Source organism: Ambystoma mexicanum, chromosome 13 (assembly GCF_040938575.1).
Source record: "Ambystoma mexicanum isolate Mex_15411 chromosome 13, UKY_AmexF1_1, whole genome shotgun sequence".
Taxonomy (NCBI): domain Eukaryota; kingdom Metazoa; phylum Chordata; class Amphibia; order Caudata; family Ambystomatidae; genus Ambystoma; species Ambystoma mexicanum.
Window position 1 is genome coordinate 704,277,801 of NC_090938.1, and position 22,213 is coordinate 704,300,013.

At 47.5% G+C, this 22,213-nt stretch overlaps 1 protein-coding gene across 6 annotated transcripts in view; it reads left to right on the forward strand.

Moving 5' to 3' along the window:
- Nucleotides 1-22,213, forward strand: part of LOC138521753 (uncharacterized) — a 194,690-nt gene that overhangs the window by 14,695 nt on the left and 157,782 nt on the right. For 2 of the 6 annotated variants that reach the window (XM_069634808.1, XM_069634809.1), the window contains exon 2: nucleotides 21,603-21,685. The exons of the other annotated variants lie outside the window; for them this stretch is intronic. The gene's annotated coding sequence lies outside the window, so the exon portion shown is untranslated. The remainder of the gene's footprint in view (nucleotides 1-21,602; nucleotides 21,686-22,213) is intronic. 6 annotated transcript variants of the gene reach the window in all.

Here is a 22,213-nt window from a genome sequence, read left to right on the forward strand (position 1 = left end):
CCTGCGTCTGTGCCATCTTTTCACTTAACTCATCTACTCGTTGTCCTCATTTTTTATTCTCTTGATATGCCACCTTTAATTCCTCCTGTAATTCCCTCACTAAAACACTTAACGCTTCCATTGAGAACTCGGGGTTCATGACAGCTTAGGAGGACTATTTTTTCTGGCCTTTCATACTGTCAGGCTTTCTCAAATCTGATGTTGTCCCCGGAAGCTGCTGAACCCCCGCAGTCCCCTTTGGATGCTAACCTCTTAACTGGTAACAAACAGTTCAGTTGAGAGCACCCCCAAGGGAAAGGGGGAAAATGGGACAAAATAATAAACTTCAGGTTTTGCTCAGCTTCTTTATCTGCCAACCTGTTGGTGAAAATAACAACAATTCACTTTAGTCACTAACCTTTGAATTCCTTGGCTCTGACTTCTCTTTATAAATTTAAGTAAATAAACACGCCACCATACCTGATTATCCTCTGTGAATAACGTAGAGGACGTGTATGAATTCTACTGAAGAAAACATAAAAATAGAGTCTTAGATGCTCTTACTGATTTCTTCAATTTGGTTTTGCAGAAAACTGCTATCTCTCTCAGTTTAAGGAGTTTGTCTTCAAGCAGTTCAACTGTCTTTTGCCTAAAACAACCCGCTGGAAATATTATACATGTAGTTTGTATTGGTGTCTATCTTCAACACAAATTCCAAGAATGACACTCTAACTATTCAATTTAAAATTGTTTGTTTTCTGAATGTGTAAAAGTGTTCATTAATTGGATCTTTTGCTTGCAAAGAAAATCGCTCGTTAAAGAAGCGTTCATTTTACCAGAATATGCGCATGCGTGAAAATATTGTTTACTCCTTCTAAAATGGAAGCGCACATGAACAAGGAATTGAGTTCAAAAATGAAACTGGCTTGGGCGCATGCGTAAAGGAACAGTCTTCCACTCTTCTTAATATAAATTGCTCCAACAAGAAAGGAGTAATTCCTCAGTTCCAGAGACTAATCCTTGAAGAGACAGCCCAGTGAAGATCACGCGCCAGGTTAGTTAGAATGTTAGTAAATTAAACATAAAGTCTTGGAGTCGCGTGGCTACCACACTGTCACTTGCGCAGACAGTGTAAGATTTCTAACGCTAGTCCGACGCTAAGAAAAAGCACTGCTACCGAACAAAAGGTACAGTACTCAAACTTCTATACGGCCGAAAAAACACACGACGCTAAAATGAATAGCAGACCTCCACACTCCAATTTGCCAGGTGCAAAAAATGTGACGCAGTTCAATTAATTTAAATACAGTTCTAGAAGTTCAAAAAATAAATACTTGAGAGAACAAAAAGAATTACTATATAAACAAAAACTAAGAAAAAACAGGAACAAGTTAATTAATAGTTTTGATATTTAACTCCTGCTTGAATATCATACAATTCCATAAAAGATAATGAAATCACTTAGCTTGCTTCTTTCTTTCACCGGAACGTTTACTAAGTTTCTTTTTAAAATCTCCAACACTTTCCTGGTCCAAATAACTAATAATAGGCACAAAGGCCTAACTAAAGTTTTCTAAAACTTAAGAGCTTCAAACATAAGACCTTCCAGCTGGGCTTCTGACAATGAAAGGCGGTTTAGAATGTTCCGACAATGCCTTTCTTTTACTTCTGGCCAATCACTGATCCTTTTGGAATTCTCCATTTTGACTTGGGAAGCTCGCCACACTCTGCACAGAAAGTTAAGGCCCAAACCATACTATGTTAATCATATCCTCATTCATCCAAATCCCACGAAACCTGACACTTCTGCAACCACTCCCTAGCATCTGGCTCTTTCCCTTCCTCTCTCAAGCACTCGCTTGTGCACCCCCTCCTAAAAAAAGCCTTCTGCCGACCCTTCGTGTCCAGACAACTACTGCTCTTTTTCTACTACACCCTTCCTTGGGGAAACTCCTGGGGAAGTTGTTCATCCCGCAACTGACCCAACACACTGAGCTCGCTGGTAGTTTACATGATCAATCTGGATTCCAAGCATCCAGAGGCATGGAAACTGCTCTCCTGAACACTTGTGAAGAATTGCTCGCAAACCTTGACTTTAACTCTCCTGCTGTTCTCATTCTCCTTGTCCTCTCTTCCGCCTTTGACACGGTCAACCATTCTATCCTCATAAAGCGGCTCCAAGATACACTTGGTATCTCTGACTGGGCAATGGATTGGCTGACCTCCTTCCTTAATGACCGCCCTTTCTAGGTGCTTCTGGGCTCCTTATCCTCCTCCACCACCACTCTCTACCTGTGGTGTTCCCCACGGCTCTATCCTTTCCCCTTGGCTTTTCAATATCTACCTAGGATCTCTTGCTCACCGAATCTGAGACAGCACTCTTCTTCAAGTTCCTCTCTTCCTCCTCATCCCTGACTGCCTGTCTATTTAGTCTTGATGCACCTCCAATGATCTCTGTTTTAATGCCATTAAGACTGACATCTTGCCTATCGGGACACCTGCTCCCCGTTTCCCTCTTGCACTCTGGCCGCCCTCTATGGGCTCACCCCCCCACTCTCCTTCGACTGAGGATAGAAACCTCAGGGTGGTCTTCAACTCTGCTCTCTCCTTTACTCCTCACATCTTGGACCTTGCCAAGAAGGCCCACTTTCAACTTCGCCTTCTCAGAGGCATTCTTCCTTTCCTCACCTTCCCCCAGAAGCTCAATATCTCTAGAGCTCTGGTCCTCTCCAGGCTTGACTACTGTAACAACCTCTTCCTCAACCTGCCTCTCTCTCTTTGCTCTGTCCTCTTCAACTAATCCAGAATAGGGCTGCGAGACCTATCCTTGTCGTCAAGCCCTGGGACCATATCTCTCCATCACTGAAATCTCACCAATGGCTCCTGGTTGTTGCAAGGATCAAATTCAAGACACTCTGCATCATCCACAAGGCTGTCTGGTGCCTGGACCATGCTACCCGCAACCCCCTCTCACTAAGTACTCTCCTACCAGATCTTCTGCCTCCAACTCTCTGCTGATCAGACGCTTCTCCAAGCGGAGTGCTGGAGGCAGAATTCTCTTTCTGCTGGCTCCCTCCTATGGAACAGTTTTCCTCTTTCTCTCTGGGCCTCATTAAGAGTAGCGCAGTAAAATCGTGGTCATTACCGGCATGGCGGAACGAGCGGGTCCGTGCTCGTATGGCGCCGCTAATAGTGGGTGATTACGAGTGCGCAAACACGAGTGAACCCCCATGCCGGTAATGGCCATACCGGCATGTCGCAAAAGGCCCTCCAACCCCCAGATAGCGGCATCATGGGACCCGCCTATACCGCCGCCGCCTAGGAGGAACCCCTAAATACCGACCCGCTAATACCGGGCTCGTAAAACCGGACCCAGAAATAACGTCATTGCGTCGGAACGGGAAATTGGCCGGTGGCCATCTTTAAAAACACAATCCATTGCAATCCTCCCAAACCACCAGTCGATTCTTGTTGTGCTCTGTGGCAATACTCTGAGGATGTCCAAGGCTACCCGGAAGACTACTCCCCGGCAGCGGAAACAGCATTTCTCCGACGCAGAGCTGAACATGTTGGCGGACACTCTCGCTGCACATGCAGACATCATTAAAGCAAATGATATGTAGCGTGAGGCCCAGCTGAAGAAAAAGGAAATCTGGCAGGAGGTAGCCCGCAAGGTGTCGGCTGTGGGGACCATCCCACGTACTGTCCGGGACTGCCGTAAGAGGTGGGACGACCTCCGCTTTAGGGTCAGAAACATGTCAAGCGAAAGGAGAGCAGCCATAGCGACAGGCTGGGGTCCCCACTCACCTGCAAAGATGATGTCCTGGGAGGAGACTGCGAGCAGCTTAATCGATCCTGAGTCGATTGAGGGATTCGGTGAGATGGAGATGGGTGCGGCATCATCCCCAGAAGGAGGTGAGTGACCTTACACATCCCTGTAGGGGAAACCATGACGTAGCACAAGTGATGTGGAAGAGAGCCTAGGCAAGGCAATGCATGTCCCTACACCCACATCAACATGTCCAAGTCCAGATTGCAGGCCAAACCCTGCCACACAGAAATGCATGCTGAGTGCCAATCCCATAACCAACACACGGCCAACACACCGGGACCGTGCCCATGTAACGCATCACACTAACCCCAAATCAAGGGCAGGCCACCTACCATGCAGTGGATGCCAATATGCCCTCTCAGAACTCCAAGTGTGACACACCTGTAAGACATGAATGCATGAATGAATGAATATTGAAGAGCACAATTGTATGCCTCTGGCATGTGACGCCATCACTGATGACCTGCATCTCTTCTACCCCCCATGCACCGATTGAGGAAGAGAGAACACCGCAAGGGCATCCGTGTCACACCAAATGGAAAGGGCCACCACCACCCCCATGGCAGACGAGCAGGCCACCCCCACAGGCAGTGTGCCTGCCCGAGTGGACACACATCCACCAACACCTGCTGCCAGTGTGCCGGACACACATCAGACCCAGCAGCCCACACCCACACCAGTCGGAGGGGGGTCCCTTCCTGTGCCGGCCACCACCGAGGATGTCTTGGATGGCAATGTGGACCTTGGGGGAGTCACAGTAGTGACTTGTCCACCCACCCCAAGCCCCCTGCCCACCCTCCACCCCATATGGAGCCCTCAACCACCTACAGCAGTGATGATCCATGACTCTGACCTCAGGGATTCGGACCTGTGCCCCTTCGAGGAGGACAGCACCCAGGACATAGGCCACGTGAGTGTAACACCCACCAGTGCACCACCCACCATTCCAGCTCCCACCAACACCCTGGAGTCACGCATGTCGAGGGTGGAGGCCCGACAGGAGGCCATGTTGGATCTCCTGTGGCGGTATATTGCCGATGAGGACACAAGGAGGGGTATTGCAACTGCCATTGCTGGGACCACAGCGGCCATTGCAGCAAACACAGCCACCGTGAATGCGTCAGCTGTGCTCATGAGGGACTGTCTGGGGGCAGTAACCCAAGACCTCACTTCCATATGCAGCGGCCACACCTTGGAGCAGGCGTGGAACCTGTCTCGGACTCATCCACAGCCACCACACCTGCATCCTCAGTCCCCGCAAGCGCTGTGCGCCAGACCCGGAGGAGTGCACGGCACTCCGAGATGCCACCCCCGGACAGCAAAAAGTCCCGGAAGTAGTGTGGCCAGACAATGGGAGTGGGACACATGGTTATGGGTGAAGGGGAGCATTTCATGGGGTACATCTGGGGTTTTTGGGGTTTGTTGGGTGGGTTTGGGAGGTCACTGGGGGTTTTTGGGGTTTGTTGGGTGGGTTTGGGAGTTCACTGGGGATTGGGGGGGGGAGGGGAGGTCACATTTTTCCCTGTTTGACACACCCATTGTGTACCAAATAATTCAATGGCTGGACATTGTTCATTTTGTGTATATCCATCAGTGGCCAACTCCCAAACAATCCCAGTGTGCATGTCCACATGGACCCAGTGTGTCACTTACACATGTCTATCATAGTCCCTGTGGTTCAGAAGTATTTGTGAATCAGTGCTTGGCATACTGCATGGCCATCCCGTGCATCACGTGCTGGCAGGGGGGCTACTTCACCTCCGTCTCAATCCTCTTCATCCGGTGCACGCATGTCAATGTCAGGTGGCAGTGTTACATTTCTCCGGACGCACATGTTGTGCAGCATGACGCAGGACATGGTGATCTTTGCCACCTTCTCAGGACTATATAGGAGTGCCCCACCAGACCAGCTTAGGCAGCGGAAATGCGCCTTCAACAAGGATAAGGTCTGCTCAATCAAAACACGGGTACGGGTGTGCACACTATTATACCCCTCTTCATGGCTGTTCTGCGGGTTCCGCCCAGGGGTAAGTAGCCACGGCCTCAAGGGATATCCTCCATCACCTGCAAGCAAATACAAATAGGTGTGCGTCACTCTGAGCTGCCATCTTCAGGAAGCACAGTCATGGCCGCATCTATTTGGTGTGGACATGCACATGTCCCTGTACGTATGCAAGATTGTTACCTATATGCATACTATACTGCTATGAGGTGTGGTAGTCTGGATGGCGTTCAATAGATGCTGCAGGGTGTAATAATGCATGCTGAGGTGGATGTACTGTGGTTGTACGACAATGTTTAGCCTCCCATTCATGCTGTGTATCTACACTGTGCATGGTCACACTAGCCACATTGGCACAGTTTCAATCCTGTTCAGTCATGCATTGCTTGACATACCCATGGTGGCCTGGTCGTGCCTCTTACTTGTTGTCTTCGATATGCATAAATGGTAAAATGTGTGCCAGTGATGTGTCAAGTTCTGTTTGGGAGGTTCAGGTCAGGAGTGTTTAGCTCTGCATGCATTCTCCAATCACCGACATATGCCACCCAGGTGGAGTATGCATTCCCCCCCCCCTTCCCACCCAGGTGGAGTATGCATACTCCCCCTTTCCCACCTAGGTGGAGTATGCATCCCTACACATCAGTACCCCAAAGCATTGCCATGGGCCAGTTGGGCAACTCGCCAAGCAGCCAGGCACGTGGTCCAGCATGTCGCTCCATGTGACGGGGTAGCGTGGAGTTGCGCAGCACCATGGCATCATGTGTTGATCCGGGAAATCGGGCGCAGCAATGTGTGATCTTGCTGGAGTCACATACCATTTGCACATTGATGGAGTGGTATTGATTGCGATACACCGCCTCTATGGCATGGGGGACTACCAATTCCACAAGGGTGCTGTCCAGGGCACCAACACAATTGGGCATGCCTGCCAGTGCATGGAAGCCTACTTTGGTGTCGGCTATCTACTGGACAGTCCGTGGTAGGGATATGTGGGTGCTTGCGTGCTTCAGGAGGGCATCCAGCACTTGGTTCAACATGCGTGAAAATAGTGGTTGTGAAATGCCATGCAGCTGACACAATGTGTGTTGATAGGTGCCTGTGGCCAGGAAGTGGAGCACAGACACCACGTTTAGTAGCGGGGGTGGCAGTGTATATTTCTATGAGGCTGGCTATGTCATTGTCTATCATGTCCACTATGGTGGTGAGGGTGTCCCGGTACAGGGTGTGGATCTGCTCCGGGGGTAGGTTGAATGGCCTGGGTCTGATACGAGGGATTGGTGGCTGCCTACGAGGCACTGCTGGCTGCGTTGGTGGTAATTGCTGGGCCTGTCTCACCTTCCTCCTCCTGCGTCTCCTCTGTGTTGCCTGTTGTTTCTGCTGCAGTTGTTATAGTTGGTGTTGTTGCTGTAGTTGTAGCAGTATAGGCATGTCCTCCAGCGCCATGATTGCAACAGCTAGTGGTATCATTTTGGTGTAGGAAGGGGTGTGGTGTGTGGGTGTGCTCATTTAATTCTGGCCCAGCCTCCATTGACTCCACCTGTGGTGATTGTGTGCACCTGTGGCAGTTGGCTTGATTGACGATTGCTGTTTGCGGGTGGTCCGCGATGCCTGTATGGCATTGTGCAGCCCGTGATTGCTGGCTTCTGGATGCCGGTATTTGCATGTCCGCGTGGGTTGTGATGTCCTCCTATTACCGGCATGCTGGTATTTGCTCCCCGAAGGGGCGCGGGTACGCACCCATGCCGTTATTAGAGGCACTGTTATTTAGGGTGCCGCTAATAGCGGGTTGCCGGGTCATAATACAGCGGAGCGGTAAGCAATGCCGGTAATCCTTTACCGGCATCGTTTTTCCATTACCTCCAACCTCATAATGAGGCCCTCTGTCTTGAACCGGACCATCTCAAGGTCTGCAAACAACTCAAGACATTTCTCTTCTCCTCCTCCTCCTTCCCCCTCCCGAGCTAACAATCCCCTCTGTCGCTGAAATTGGTGCCCACCCCGCACTGCCCACTGAGCCCACACCCACCAATCGGTTGGTTTCGCCTCTGCCCGCACTTACCTGTTGGGCGGTAGACCTCCCTCTTCCCCTTGGATGTCTCTGCTCACACACTTACCTGCCCAATCAGGCACCTATGGCACTTCCTCCCCTAAGGCGACCCTAATACCTCACCCCCCCTTTTCTCCTTTCTTTTTCCCTGCACTTGCATGCTCTGAATGACACACGGCCTGGTAGGGTAGCTGTTTCTTTTTATTTATCCATAGTTATTTCCATTATTTATATTTCTCCCATGTTCCCTTCCCCTGTGCCTTGTGGCGCTTTGAAACACTGTCTTGTTTTATAAATGCCTTATAAATGTCCAATAAAATAAAAATAAAAACTGTCAGCTGCCGGGCTGAGCACACCTTGAGTTTTTTTTCAACCTCATTGTTTATTTTATCATGATCTCAGCAGCCACATTTTCCATTGACCTGCATTTTCCCTGATGACTTGTTGTTTCTGCTCTCCACGTATGGATAAATCTTCCGGGTCCCCAAAAGAGGGATTTCTGGTACTTTGACAATTGTCGTACTCACCCTGCCGGGCCAGACCCTTGGAGCCTGGCTGGATGTCGCCCCTGTGCAAGGATGGGGAGGTGGTGATCACGTGCACCTAACCTGCTGTAGCAATCGAGCAGGGTAAGAGGGCTGCGTTTGCCTGTTAGGAGCATATTCCCTTGATGGGGTTATTTTTCCCTCGCTTTTTGGATATACGCCCAGTCCTTTAACACTCTGGGATGAGACAACCGTTTGAAAAGCTGATTAGTATGGTTACCAGAAGCCCTTAGGAAATGGAGCATTGGAAACAGGGAAACATGTCTTGCCTGGGTTTCCTTCCTTCCTTTTACATTTCTAGTCACTGCAGTCACACTGTGCACAACTCGTCTTTATGACTGTAGCAAGGTAGACCGGCATATCGTAGAACGGGGAAGGGTAGGGATGCTTTGGTTTCTCCGCTTCTAAATTCTGATACACACAGTTTGCTGGCAGGGGTGACTTGATGGCTCAGAATCTAGAACATGGGGCTTTCTAATAGCAGAGTTCCAGGTTAAAGAACGAATGTGGTGACCTTTCTAGGAGGAGAATGTCAGTTTTCACATTGTTTATTTCTACAGTCTAATTTTTCTGGTCAATGATGGGTAATGATGTCTTGGACTTGGTTATCGGAAATAAAAAGGTGTGGGATATTTTTGGGAGGATGGGAACATATTCCCTTGCTGAAGGGGCATTAATGCATAGCACAGTCATCAGAGCTTGCCCCAGGTCAAAGCACCACTTCAATAGAGCGGGACAAGGCTGGAAAAGTGCTCTTCGTTAAACTAAGTTATAGCCCAGAATTGCTATATGGGTGATCTTCACCAACTGCTCCTTGACTAATTAGATGGCAGATCAGGATATGTTTGCGACATCTCAAAAATCTGTGCACTTAAGGCACAGGCAACCCTACAGATAAAGGGTGCATCGGCCACTTTTACTCCCTAAAAATAGGAAGTAAAAATACTCTCAACAAAAAATAGGAAACAGACACATAGAACTTGTGCCCTTGCTTTCCCCACAAGCTCTATGGATTTATTTTGAACAGTAGTGCACTTAGTACCACAGGAAGAAACTACTATTATAACTGCCGGATCAGAAGACGTAAACATGTATCTTTTAATTTACATGACTAATAAGGTGCAAAGAAATAATTAGTACTAAAACATTTCCATTTTCCAATTCAAACATATTTTTACTCGCTTATAAACTACAATCATTGATATGATAGGTTATTTATAACACATTTAATACCCAAGGTTTCTAAGCACGGAACCGGGAATCGAACCTGTGTTGCTCCGTGTCGTCTTGCTTCCAAGGCGAGCAAGTTGCCCCTGAGCTATCCCCCCCAAGACAAATTGGGAATTCGACTTACATTTTTACACCCTAAAAAATCATTTTACTCCCAACTTTAAAAACTGGGAGTAAAATACTCCCACTTCCAAATCTTATCTGGAGCAGTGGGCCCAGGTGTGTACCTAGCCTTGTAGGTTGTGTGGTAATGCCTGTCCCACTTGCACAGTTGCTGTTGGTGAGGTGCATTTGATCCCTGCGTGTGAGATAGTTAATGAGAAAATGCACTGCCGTTGCCTATGGGGATGGGTGGGTGTGTTATTTTTTACTTTCATAAACTGTATTTCTTCTCTGTGGGCGAGGAAAGAAGCATACACTGACGTTTCAAAGTAGCTGCTGTAGGACAAAAGTTAAATGCTTGGCTTTGGTCCCTGGCCCCCGGTTTCGAACTCTGCCTTCGGCACACGACTGACATATTCCAAAGGCTTTCTCTTTTCAGTGTGAGGAAATATTTGCTGCCCTTTCTGTGAGTACTGGCTATGGGCAGTGTTTATCAAGGGGCCGGTGCAAGTTTGGAGATCTAATTTAAAAATGTACTTTATGGTTCTCTTCAACTGTGGGAAAAATCATCCCGATTTACTGATCAGGACCATATTCCACATTTCTGCTTAATACATGTCTTGCTTTCCTCTCCAGGAAGTCTGTAGCAATTAATTCCCTTTCAGTTTTGTTAAAGGTGGTTGGTCTGAAGCCTTTGTGGAGGCTGGTTCTCCTGCTGATGCCCTTCCTGGTTATTGCATCTCTTTCTCGCATGTGGGTATTTTGTGCTTGGGTATTGAGGGTTGGGATATCCTTTCCCACTTCCGCAGTGCCTTTCGGGTTTCAGGGAACTGTCCTTCCGATCATGCGCCCATGTTGGGTGTCATTCTGGTGGAGCATATGATTTTCATGTTTATCCTGCAGTGGATGGAATGGGAGGTTTTCGGTTTGGGCTTCCTGAGATGAATCGTTTGTCTTACTGGGCAATGCTTGGGATTCCTTCTTATGAAATGGGTATCGGTTTCCTTCTCAGGTTTGTGGTGTGGTCGCTAACTATACTATACTAGATCAGGGGGAATCATGTCAAGTTGCATGCTACTAGCAAGCAAGAAAAAGTCACTTGGCCCGTGTAAAGACTGGGGGGGGGGGGGCGGTTTTTGTACTCCTGCCCCTCTATATGGCAGAGTAGAAGCACAGAGGACCCCAGCCAAGATTCTCTATTTATTTGGTATACGTGGATGAGCAATCCAGGCTTAAACTCTCAGGAGGTGATGCGGGCCGGTTCTTAAGTATAGTGTAGTCCCCAAGCACCCACAAAGGAATGTCCTCACACTATGTTAGTGATAACACAGTTCTTTATATAAGTTATATACACATACAATAACACACTTTGTGCTCAGGCAATACTATAATGATAAATGTACAATTTCTATGTGGTACCACACTTACTCTTTGACCCAACTGCCGACGGTTTCAAATGGCATGCAAATCAATAGCAAAAGTTATCAACCATAGACTTGGGAGGAAAACAAGTTGGTTAAACAATAGGCAGAATACTGGGTCCCTACCACTAGACACAGTTCTTTTAGGATCTCCCCACCTGGGCAACCTGTAAATAAAGTATATTGAAAAGCCAGGCCATATATTTTATTCTACAAATGTTCTACTACCCCAATGTAACTGATTTAGCAGAGTTCGTCGACGGATCCTTCTTGAGTGAATTCCCTTTAAGGCAGGAGCCACGTATCGTTGCGATTCCTCGAAAGAAAGGGGTGAACAATGTTGTTGAGGCAGCAGCTTCGGTCCTTGCGGTGCTCATCGATGGTCGGTAGTAGACGTCCTGCGAAGATGAGACGTGTGCTGCGACTTGACGATGATAGTTTGTTGCTGCAAAGCAAATCAATGAAGAACGTAGGCCCAACAAGGGCGTCGGGTCGTTGGCGTCGGCAATCGGGACTCGACCACAGCTGGCTTTCAGATCTTCGTCAGTGTGTCTGAGGACTTCAGGTGGCGGGAAACCCGGCAGATTCTCCTTGGCGCGTCAGCGGCCTTGAATTTCTCTGGTGGGACAAAGCTGTCGACGATGCTTTCAAAGGAGTTCTTGATTTCAAAGTATCTTAGGCAATGGAGCGTTGCGGCTCAGGTCGACGAGGTTACAACGTTACCTCCGAACCCCGGTTGATGGCAATGGACTTCAATGTCTGGGTGCTTCGCTTCAGATTCCTCGGCGGTCCCCGTCTCCGGTCAGCAGCCTTTCGATGACTGTCTTCCAGGGAGACTTGGTGAAGGTTAGTTGGTGCATGATGGTCCCTCGTAGCTCGGGAAGAGTTCTCCTAGCCAGGTCCTCTCTTGGATCAATCCTTGAAGACACAGCAGCTTTCAGATTGCGTCGAAGGAAAGCAGCAGCCATTCTTTAGCCCGGCGTCAAGGGTAAGCAGTTTCAAGTTTTGACTTCAGCTTCTGAACAATTTCCGTCAGTGAGAGGTCCCCAGATATACTGTTCGGTCTCTCATTCTCTCTGCTGTGTCACACTCAGGTAACCAATCATTCAGAAAGGCATTCAGGCAGCCAGCCAATCAGGCTCACAGTGCATTCAGGCCATTATTCTCCATCCAGACACTGACAACAAGGAATGTAGATTGGGACAAGTACCCAGCCATTCAGCACTCCACACTGCATTCGAACCAGCTTCGGGCAGGGCTGTCTCAGTCCTTGTGTCACACACCAGAAACCAGACACCCATAACATGAAGTGTATATTGGTCACACAGTCCATTCACCCAGGTCCCACCCAAAGGGCGTACCCATAACATAGTCATTGGGAAGGCTCCAGCCAGTCTGACCTGGACTTCCCACAATATCATATATGGAACTTGCACCCATCAGCCAGTCAGGGGAAGGGACAGAATCGGGTTTCCCAGGACTTTGGGAAAACACGGTAACAGGCAATAGAAAGCAAGAGTCTACAGGGGCCATCCTGTCTCCTATCAGGAATCGACTAGTTCCAATGGCAGGGCTTGGGTATCCCAAAATGGAGGATACTCGGAGCACCTGTCAAATTCAGCATGGATCTGCCACCAGCCCATACCCTGCTGTGTGGGACACACACAGGTGCCCAAAAACATACATTAGGGGTACAGGGTTGGAACCCCACCCATGGGTGCCATAAGGGTATCCCAAGGGTCTGTTCACCAAACCAAAAAGAGGAAGAGCTGCACTGACAGGAGTCCCACATGGACTCCTGTGCAGAAAATAACCCAAAACACATATGATAAAAGGAATACAGTACAAGGAGGCCCTGTCCCTCCAATGCATTTCCAGCATCACACCCCGCAATTCTCCATATGCACACAGCACACCATTTCGTACTTGTTAAGTGTCAATCATCACTAGCTAATGGCTAGTGGTGAGTGCAACTTTAGAGGCTTGCACTACATGGTTGGATTTCTCTCTGGTTTTGTGTTCAGTGACTTCAGTACAGTATATGCTGTGGTCTAAAAGTGTCCTCCAATGTATTTCCTGCAAGGAGTCTGTGATCCTATGGGACGGAGTACTGTGGTTTGAATTGCCTTTAGATCATTGTGTGCATATTGAATGCACACTTTGTGAAGGAGTGCATCTAGGGGATTGGTGTCACTTCATGGGTAGTGTGTTACAACAGTAATAGGCAAGATGTTAGAGCTCTAGGCTTGACCCTGCCACATGTCTGTACAGGCTGTTACTGTATATTGATTGCCCATGCTGGAGAACATTTTTTGGCGGATAGCGGTAACGAGATGCAGCTGGCTGCTATATGAACAGAATGTGTTGTTAATGTTGGCTGGTTCCTCTCCATACCAGTTTGTGTCCCATTTTTCTTCAACCAATACCTGGCACTTCTTGCCCACAACATTGCCGCACTCTGCCCCAACTTTCAGTGCTATGTGGATGACACTCCACTCATTTTCCAGCAACTTCCTCCACCTCTTCTCCTTCTCTCATCTCTGACTGTCTGCTATTCAGGAGTGGTGTTCCGCCAATGATCTCTGCCATAATACCAGTAAGACTGAGATTCTCCTCATCGGCACATCTGCTCCCTCGCTTCCTATAACTCTCTGGCCGGCCTCTCTGGCCCTCTTCCTGCTCCCACCTGTGAGGCTAAAAACCTCAGGGTCATCTTCGACTCCATACTTTCCTTCTCTCCTCACATCTCTTGACGTTTCACACTACCAGCTGCACCTCCTAAGAGCTATTTTCCCTTTCCTCTCCTTCCCCCAGAATTCACTTTCTCCAGAGCTCTGGTTCTCTCTAGGCTGGACTACTGCAACAGCCTCTTTCTAAATCTGCCTGCCTCTACTCTCTGCCCTCTGCAACTCATCCAAAACAGGACTGCGAGACTTGTCCTTGGCCTCAAGCCCAGGGATTGTATCTCTCCTGGACAGAAATCTCTGCACTGGCTCCCATTGGCGGCGAGGATTAAGGTCAAAACCCTGTGCATTGTCCACAAGGCCTTCTGGGGCCTGGGGCCTCAATACCTTCAACTCTCTTCCTAAATATCTTTCTTCTCGAGCTCTTCGCTCATCTGCCTCCAACTCCCTCAGGGTCAGTCACATCTCCAAGCAACGAGTTGGTGGTAGATCTCTTTCTTCTGCTGGGGCCTCCCTCTGGAACAGCCTCCCTGCCTCTCTGAAACTTGAGAACCATATCTGGTTCTGGAAGCACCTCAAGACCTTGCTCTTTGCTTCTGCTTTCTCTCCTCCTCTCCCCTGCTGATCTCCTGACCGAAACTGAAACTGCACTGGTTACCTGGCTACCCTCTGACCTGGGGAATGTTTCTGTATCCCTACAGCCCCCTACCAGCACTTGACACCGGATATCTACATTTACCTTTGTCACCAGCTTGCCACACTTTTATTTATTGTCTTTATTTATTTTACTGTTATCCTATGTACTGCACTGCCCCCTCCTACTTCCCCCGCACCCTTTCCTTTCCGCCTCTCTGCACTTGCGCAATCTCAATCTCACCTGGCCTAATAAGATTGCTGTCTCGGTCTTCCCTCTGTTCCCCCTCACTTGCCTCGTCGTGCCTTGAAACACTTGTGTATAGGTGCGTTATCAATGCCATATCATACCTTGAATATATAATTTTAGGCTCCCATAAACTACTTTTCCTGCAGCTGTTTGACTAATCATACACGTTTGTTTTTTCTTGCAGGACTTCCATCTATATGCTCGTCTCAGCAGGCTTTATCTCTGCTCGTCTCAGCAGTCTTTATCCCTGCTCATCTCAGCAGGCTTTATCCAAAGGGATATTAAACGGGTTGTGCATTGCAATTCAAGGCATACAGTAAGCAGTGTTGCTTAGCAAGTTGCTATATAATTCTGCAGGTTTGCTAATTAAATTGACATTTGTGTAGCACAGTTAGTGATTTAAATTACCCTGTTGAGAAAAGCAAGGGAAGTGAATCCTGCAGACATTTAAGCAAATGGAATGGTGAAATGGCAAGAGTGAAAGTAAAAATTACCCTGTTAAATGAAAACACGGCTCAACCTGCATTCCTCTCCTGTCCTCATGGCTCCCTCTGCCCACTTTTCTCTCTTCACTCCAAATTCAAAGGGGCTAATGAAGAGAGAGAGTGAAGTTGTAATCATCTCCTTCATTCATAAAAGTGCTAATGGTCTCTGTGGGAAATAACTGCAATCTAGAAGTAAATCAAGCTGGTACTTTTATATTCTGTTACGCAAAGACCAGTATGTTTTTTAATTCTTCTTTTTTTAAAAGATAGTCCTGCAATTCCATTCCTAAAATGTTTTGTTACATAATGCTTAATTACAACATTTCTACTGTAAAACATTGCATTGTCTACATGTTTTTAAGCTAGGTTTGTTTCTTAATCTCATAGTGACACCTATACTTCTTTTTGTAGGGGAAGGTGCATCATATCACAAGCTTTTTTTATAATGTGCATGATCACATGGCTGAATGCTTTTGATGGAAAACCGAGTTCTGTGACCTGCCGGTCAAAGACTTTCGACTGTAAGGGGATTTTGCTAAACCTCCTGTATGATCACTTTGACCTGTCTTGGCGGCTCTCCTACGGCCTTCTGGTATCTGTAGTTTCATCAATATGGGAAGAACCAATGTTTCTCGAGACAGCACCCACGTGGTGCCGGTCCCCTCTGCAGCTGGTCTTCCTTTAACAATTTTACAGTTCTTTAAACTTCTCTCAGTATGCCACTTTGCCACTTTCATTCAACATAGCTCGGTTCTTATCGGTTCTCCCTTCTACTCACCGGCTGTGATGAACCGCTTGGCTTTCCTTCTTATTTGGAGTCAAGGCCGGCCTCGCTCTGGCCTATCGGCATGGCATGCCCTGTGTACCGTTGACATCTGCTCCAAGACTGTATAGCTATTGTTCTCCGACTTATGTTTTCTTCCTTGAAGGTTTCATGGGTTTGGGTCTGAAAGGTCAAGGTTGCTTCTCTCCTTGTCATCATCTCGATTCTTGCCGCCTTTCTCCTTCTCTTGAACTGCCGAGCTTGATTAGCTGTCTTGTTGTGCGGTTTGCCTTGCTCGTACTGTGCTCTTGTTCCACCTTTTATCCCTGTGGGGAAGGGAAAGGGCCATCGGGTGTGTGTGATTCTGTTCAATTGCCCAACTTTTCCTGACCCTTGTATTGAGACATGTCGGGTAAACGGCTCTGGTGGGTTACATGTAATAATGTCACCACAAATATCTCGCCATGCAAAAATATCGCCGAAAAATTGCCGTTTTTTGTGGTGACATAATTGCATGGAACATGCGGGGGACACCCCCGCAACCCACAAACCTTTTTATTTAAAAAAAAAATAAAAATTTTGCCCCATATATATGGTCACCCATATAATATCACTGCGACCTTTTCCCGGCGAAATTATTTACGGTGACCATGTATATGGGGATAATATTACCTGATACCCTCTGGTGTTAGTCCATTATCTTGCGTGTTGTGTGAAGTGTTCATGTTGGAAAGGGTGGGTGGGCAGTGTTTATTTTTTTTTTTAATGTCCTACGTGGTAGGGTGGGGGAAAAGGTGTCAAAAGAAGGGGAATACCGTGTCTCATCAGTCAGTGTCCCACTCCCCGAGGACCCCCCATCCAGGTGATCCTCCCTCACTGGTTCCCCCCCCCCAGTAACTGGATCCAGTAGCGATGGGCGTGTCATGGCCACCTGGATGACAGATCCCCGGGGACTAGCTAGGGAGACACCTTCAGGTTTCCCACAGCACCCAAGACCCCATATCCCAGCTCTCCGGGTTGCCACCTGTAACAACTCCCTCCCAACCCTCTCCCCCTGGAATAAAGTCACTATTAACCCAGATCTAGCCAATTCCCTTCTAAACTCACTCCACAAAGGACCTTCCCCGCCACTCCCCATTGAACTCTTCGATCGCTGGTTTTCGGCACCCTCATCCCCCTCCAATGAAAAGTACCTCCCAGAGAACGGCCTCAGGCCCAAATGGTACCCATCCCACCTCAAAACTCCCAAGCACCTACTGGAAACAACCCCACTCCTCAAAACAAATTGTCTTTAGCAAGACTGACAAGGGCCTACCGGTCATAAATTGGGAAAGCCAAAACCATCTTTGACAGGAACCGAATCCTCAAGTCCTGCAACCCAAACAAGGAACGGCACAGAATCATCTTGGAATTCAAGACGCCAAGTTGTTCGAACCCATCTCGCCCAACTCCTAATCTCTATGCAACGCCCTGTCCGATCACTTTCACAATATTGCTATTGATGGACTCCGTGCCATCCTTTCTAAAATAGCACTGAACCTCCCCCTCGCTCTCCACCCGACTCCAGTCCCACCTCGCTCCCTATGCCAGTCTTCTTTGTTTTCCCTCCATCTCTCACCTCGATTTCCTCACGCTTGTACCGCAAAGTCGGCCATCTGGCTCCCCTGGAGACCCATGCCCCCCATCCTCCTCAAGAACATCCTAACTACAACCTGCACAGGCAGCATTGTACGGTCAGTCCTTAACCAATCCCTCTCCTCAGGAATGTTCCCGAAAGCCTTCAAAACCTACATCAAACCTCTCCTCAAAAAGCCCTTGCTAGACCTACTCATTCCCCAGAACTACTGGCCTATTTCCAACACCCACCTCATCGTGAACCGCACAACTCTGCCTCTTCACAGAATCCAACAACCTTCTTGACCCAGCTCTAACTGGCTTCACACCGCTCAGAGAAACGGAGTCTTTCCTTGTGTCGGTTTGGGATGACTTAAAAAAGAACAGCAGGTAGAGAAGGATGTGCAGTGCTCATTCAATACCATTGACAACACCATACTCGCAGACAGGCTACTCCCCCTAGCAATTAAGGACTCTGCCCTAACTTGGATGTCCCCCTTTGTCTCAAATCGCTCGCAAATCCTTCTCCCCTCGCCTTTCTCCTCCCTCTCATGCCCAGTGCCTAGTTCCCATTTCCGAAAGGCGTTCCTCGCCTTTCTCTGGGAAACCTCACAGTCCCTCCCCCCCCTCCTCTTCAATATTTACCTTGTCCCTCTCCACGCACTCATCCAATCTTATAACCTCATCTGTTACAACTACGGTGACGACACCCAGATAATATTCAAGATCCAAAAATCGCCAGCTTCTTCTCCTACCTTTCTGATATTGACCACTGGATGACAACCAACCACCTCCTCCTCAACTCCGGCAAAACTGAAATAGTAGTCTGAAATAGTAGTATGCGGCAAACCCGCTCTCCTTCCCCCAACCGATCCCCTGGCCTCACTCTCTAGGACTCCCACACCCCCTGCAACATCCACTTACGTAAAAAACCTAGGATGCACGCAGGACTCAAACCTATCCCTCTCCCAACAGATCAACCGTGTCTAGAACCTGCTTCTTCCACCTACGCATCCTCAGACTAATCTTCCTGTACACCTCCTACCCACACCGAATCTCTGCTATCCTTACCATCATCCTCTCCTGCTTCGACTATGCAAACTGGCTCTATCTAGGCGCTCCGGCTTTTATGTTCAGGAAACTCCAAAAGAGCCTAACACGCTGCTGCCTGTCTCCTCATTGTCCTCTCACCAAGAGAACATACCAACCCCGCACTCAGAGTGCTGCACTGGCTCCCTATCGGTCGACAGACCCCTTTCAAAGCCATGTGCATCACTCGCTGTGCTCTCCACAACACCGTGCCTGAATTCTTCCAGGATAAACCCTTACGCTATCAGGACTCTGCTCTACTCGTAATCCCCCATTACAACTCGACCAGATTGTGAGAATTCCCTTTCTCAATCCAAGCCCTTACCATCTGGAACTTCTTCCTAACCACCTTGCGTTCAGAAAGGCCCTCAAAACTTGGCTATTTTCCACTATAACCTGAAATCCTCTTCCACAATCCATTGTCTTTTTAACATCGACTTTTCACAAGCACCAGCCTAATTGTCTGTCCGAAACACCACCTAGTAGATCCTGGCTGTTGTCGTGGCGGCCCGCTTTAATCACTGAAACATCTTTTACACAAAACCTATGGCGGATGCCAGTCGGCCTGCACTACACACATCACTTTACACACATCTATCATTGGAAACCTCTCATATACGTGGCTGACTTGCTAACTCAACCCGACTCCACGCTTTGCACAAGAAATAGACTGCCAACTCTCCATTGCACTTATAACAAAAATAGTTATAACGCACAGCAATCATAGATGAGTATTCCTTGAAATTGCACATAATATACCCCTTGGGTTAACATGCGGCAAACCTGAAAGACATGTAATAAGTCTTTAAAGATAACCAGTCTCTTGCGCTTATAGAATCCCATTACCCTATTTTCTGGTAGCCTGCCTACCCCTTCTAAAAGATGTTCTAGGCCAACCAGTCGATTGCACTTAATTTTGACCTGTGTATAGCCTGCCCATGATGGCCATAATAATCTACGAAGGTAGCAGGCTTTGCTTCCCCACAGAAGAACGGACTCTGCAACTCAGAGATGAGCTCCATCTGATCTCAAGGTATGTATAAATGAACCACTTTGGTAGACATCTGTCGCAGGCACGGCTGTTCATCCACACACTATGCAGCTATGACTGACAAATTCGGAACTAGCTGGTCGCTTAACTTTTTTCGCACTGAAACTCCAAACTTGCCCTAACACCTCTGCCACTAGAATACAGCGACAACCTATGACAAATTTCAGTCAAGCTGGGTACATTTCGAGTCTCCTGCACTAGCGCTCTGTCGTGACCTCCCTCAGCACCCACCCATGTGCCTGACCTCCATGGTTGCTACTGGAACCTAGCCAGCTCCCTAAGTCCTAATCTTGGCCAAATGCACACACGCATATTAATCCTTCACTTAGAACTTTCCTATACCTGGACTTCGGTCCTCGAGGGTGTGTTCTACCACAAAGCATGCTGGGGCCATACATATGGGAAACAGTGCTATATAAATGACTACTACAATACAATGCCCTCCCTCAAAAGTGGCATTTAACACTATATTGAAAACAGTTGATATCCATGACATACAAGGGCATTCTTGTCCACCTGAAGTTGACTATTACCCTGCTTGCCGCAACACTGTACTAGGTAGTCTCCAGCTATTGTGGAACCTTTTGATTTTAGAAACTCTTGAATGTTTTTTTTGCACAAGTAATGGGGCGTGCATATAGTATACAGGACGCTGCCCTGTGCAATACCGAGTGCACTCAAATGCACATAGCCTTGCACTAACTGTTTTCCGAGACTTTTTATTGCATCTGTTTATTTGTGTCCATTCATGAAGGTCTTATTTCAGAGGTACACAAAAATGATGTATTGTTGCTCATTTAGTGTCTTGGGTACAAATAAATTGTTCTTGCGACATGACAACTATTAGTACAAAATTGGTAATCAAATACGTTTGTTTGCTAATCAAAAACATTTTAATTAGCAAACTCTGCTAATCAATTTTTTTAAATAATTCATGCCTTGGAGATTGGTATTTCTGGGGAAGCTGGGGTTAACATGGTTGTGATTCCAGGGATGGAAATTGGGATTTGTTGACCAGGAGCAAAAAGCAGCTCCTGGGTATCCGGCATAACTAGTTGGGCAGGAGCTAACTCTGGGGAACCAGGAGCTAGTACAGACTGCGCAGCAAAACTAACTTTGCGCAAGATGCAAACTCTACCTTTTTGTCCATTTCATGTTATCCAATATGCTCTAAATGGCCCTTTTGTGTGTTCTTTGTTGTCCTTTTATATACATCCACAAACATGCAAAGTTAATATCACATAGCTAGGTTTGTATGGCACCACTTGCCCCAAGAGTCAAAGTAGCTCCTGGTAGCTGTTGGTTTCAAGCTAACCAGGCTCCCCTTGGCTATAACCAGGAGCTAAATAGCTCTCAGCAATTTAAAACCCCGGATACTCTGCCTACTTCTGTATGAACAATACTTGCTGTTCGACAATTGCCTATGCTATTAATATTTGGAGTATGATTTGGATATTGAAAATGTTTCATTTTTAAGTAGATGGATTACAATGGTCCTCATGTGTTCTCTTTCACAGGAAGAAAGATTGCTTAAACAGGGGCTTTGCCTAATATGTATATGGTTTACAGTTTTTGTGGGGTGTTTTTTTTTTTGTCTGCTTCCTTTTCCCTAGGCCATGGATCTGCAATCTATGGCTCTCCAGATATTTTGCACTACACATCGCTTGATCACTCACCATTGACTATGCTTGGCAGAGCTGATGGAAGTTGCAGTCCAAAACATCTGGGGAGCCAAAGGTTGCAGACCCTTGCCTGGCTTTTATCTATGGTCTCCAGTTGGAAGCATTGAAGCACACCATAGTTACAGTGCATACTATGTCATCTTGGTGGTGGTCAATTGCACAGATATTGACTTGGGTTTGTTTCCATTTCCAGGTGGTGGTTAGTGGGAATGATTTCTGAAGCACTGACCGTGGTCACTCGTAGCAATGGCTACATTTGGTCGGGTTGTGCACTGGGTGAGTGCCCTCCTTGCTGGTTATGCCTTTTTTGTGTCTACCTGATGTGCTACCCCAGCTGGACAACAATGGGTTGGTGCAGCTCACTGCGAGGAGCGTTATGTTTTCATGGGCAACACAGAAGGATTTCTTTTGAAGGGTTGTGGTGCAGTCACTTGATCTTCTCCCACAGTATGTTTTCTCTTTGCAAAATTGACATATGAGAGCTGCCTGACGGTTCTCTTGGGTGGTGATTCTTGAACCTGCCGATTTGTCAATAACTTTCGTTTGATCTATTGAGGTAGTTGCGTTGCTGCAAACAAATAGTGAGTGATTGGTCATCTTCCTTCAAGGTGACCTTGCCTCATCCTCAGATGGTATAGACTTCGGTGAGGGGGTAATGCCCTGATTACTTACTGGTCATCTTCATTTCTCCAAGTCCAGATCTTCCTCGTCCCAGCCTCCTTAGCTCCCTCACTCACATTGGTGCTTTGAATGTGTTGGCAGTAAGTAATAAGGGCATTATGTAATAAGGGCATTATTGTTATG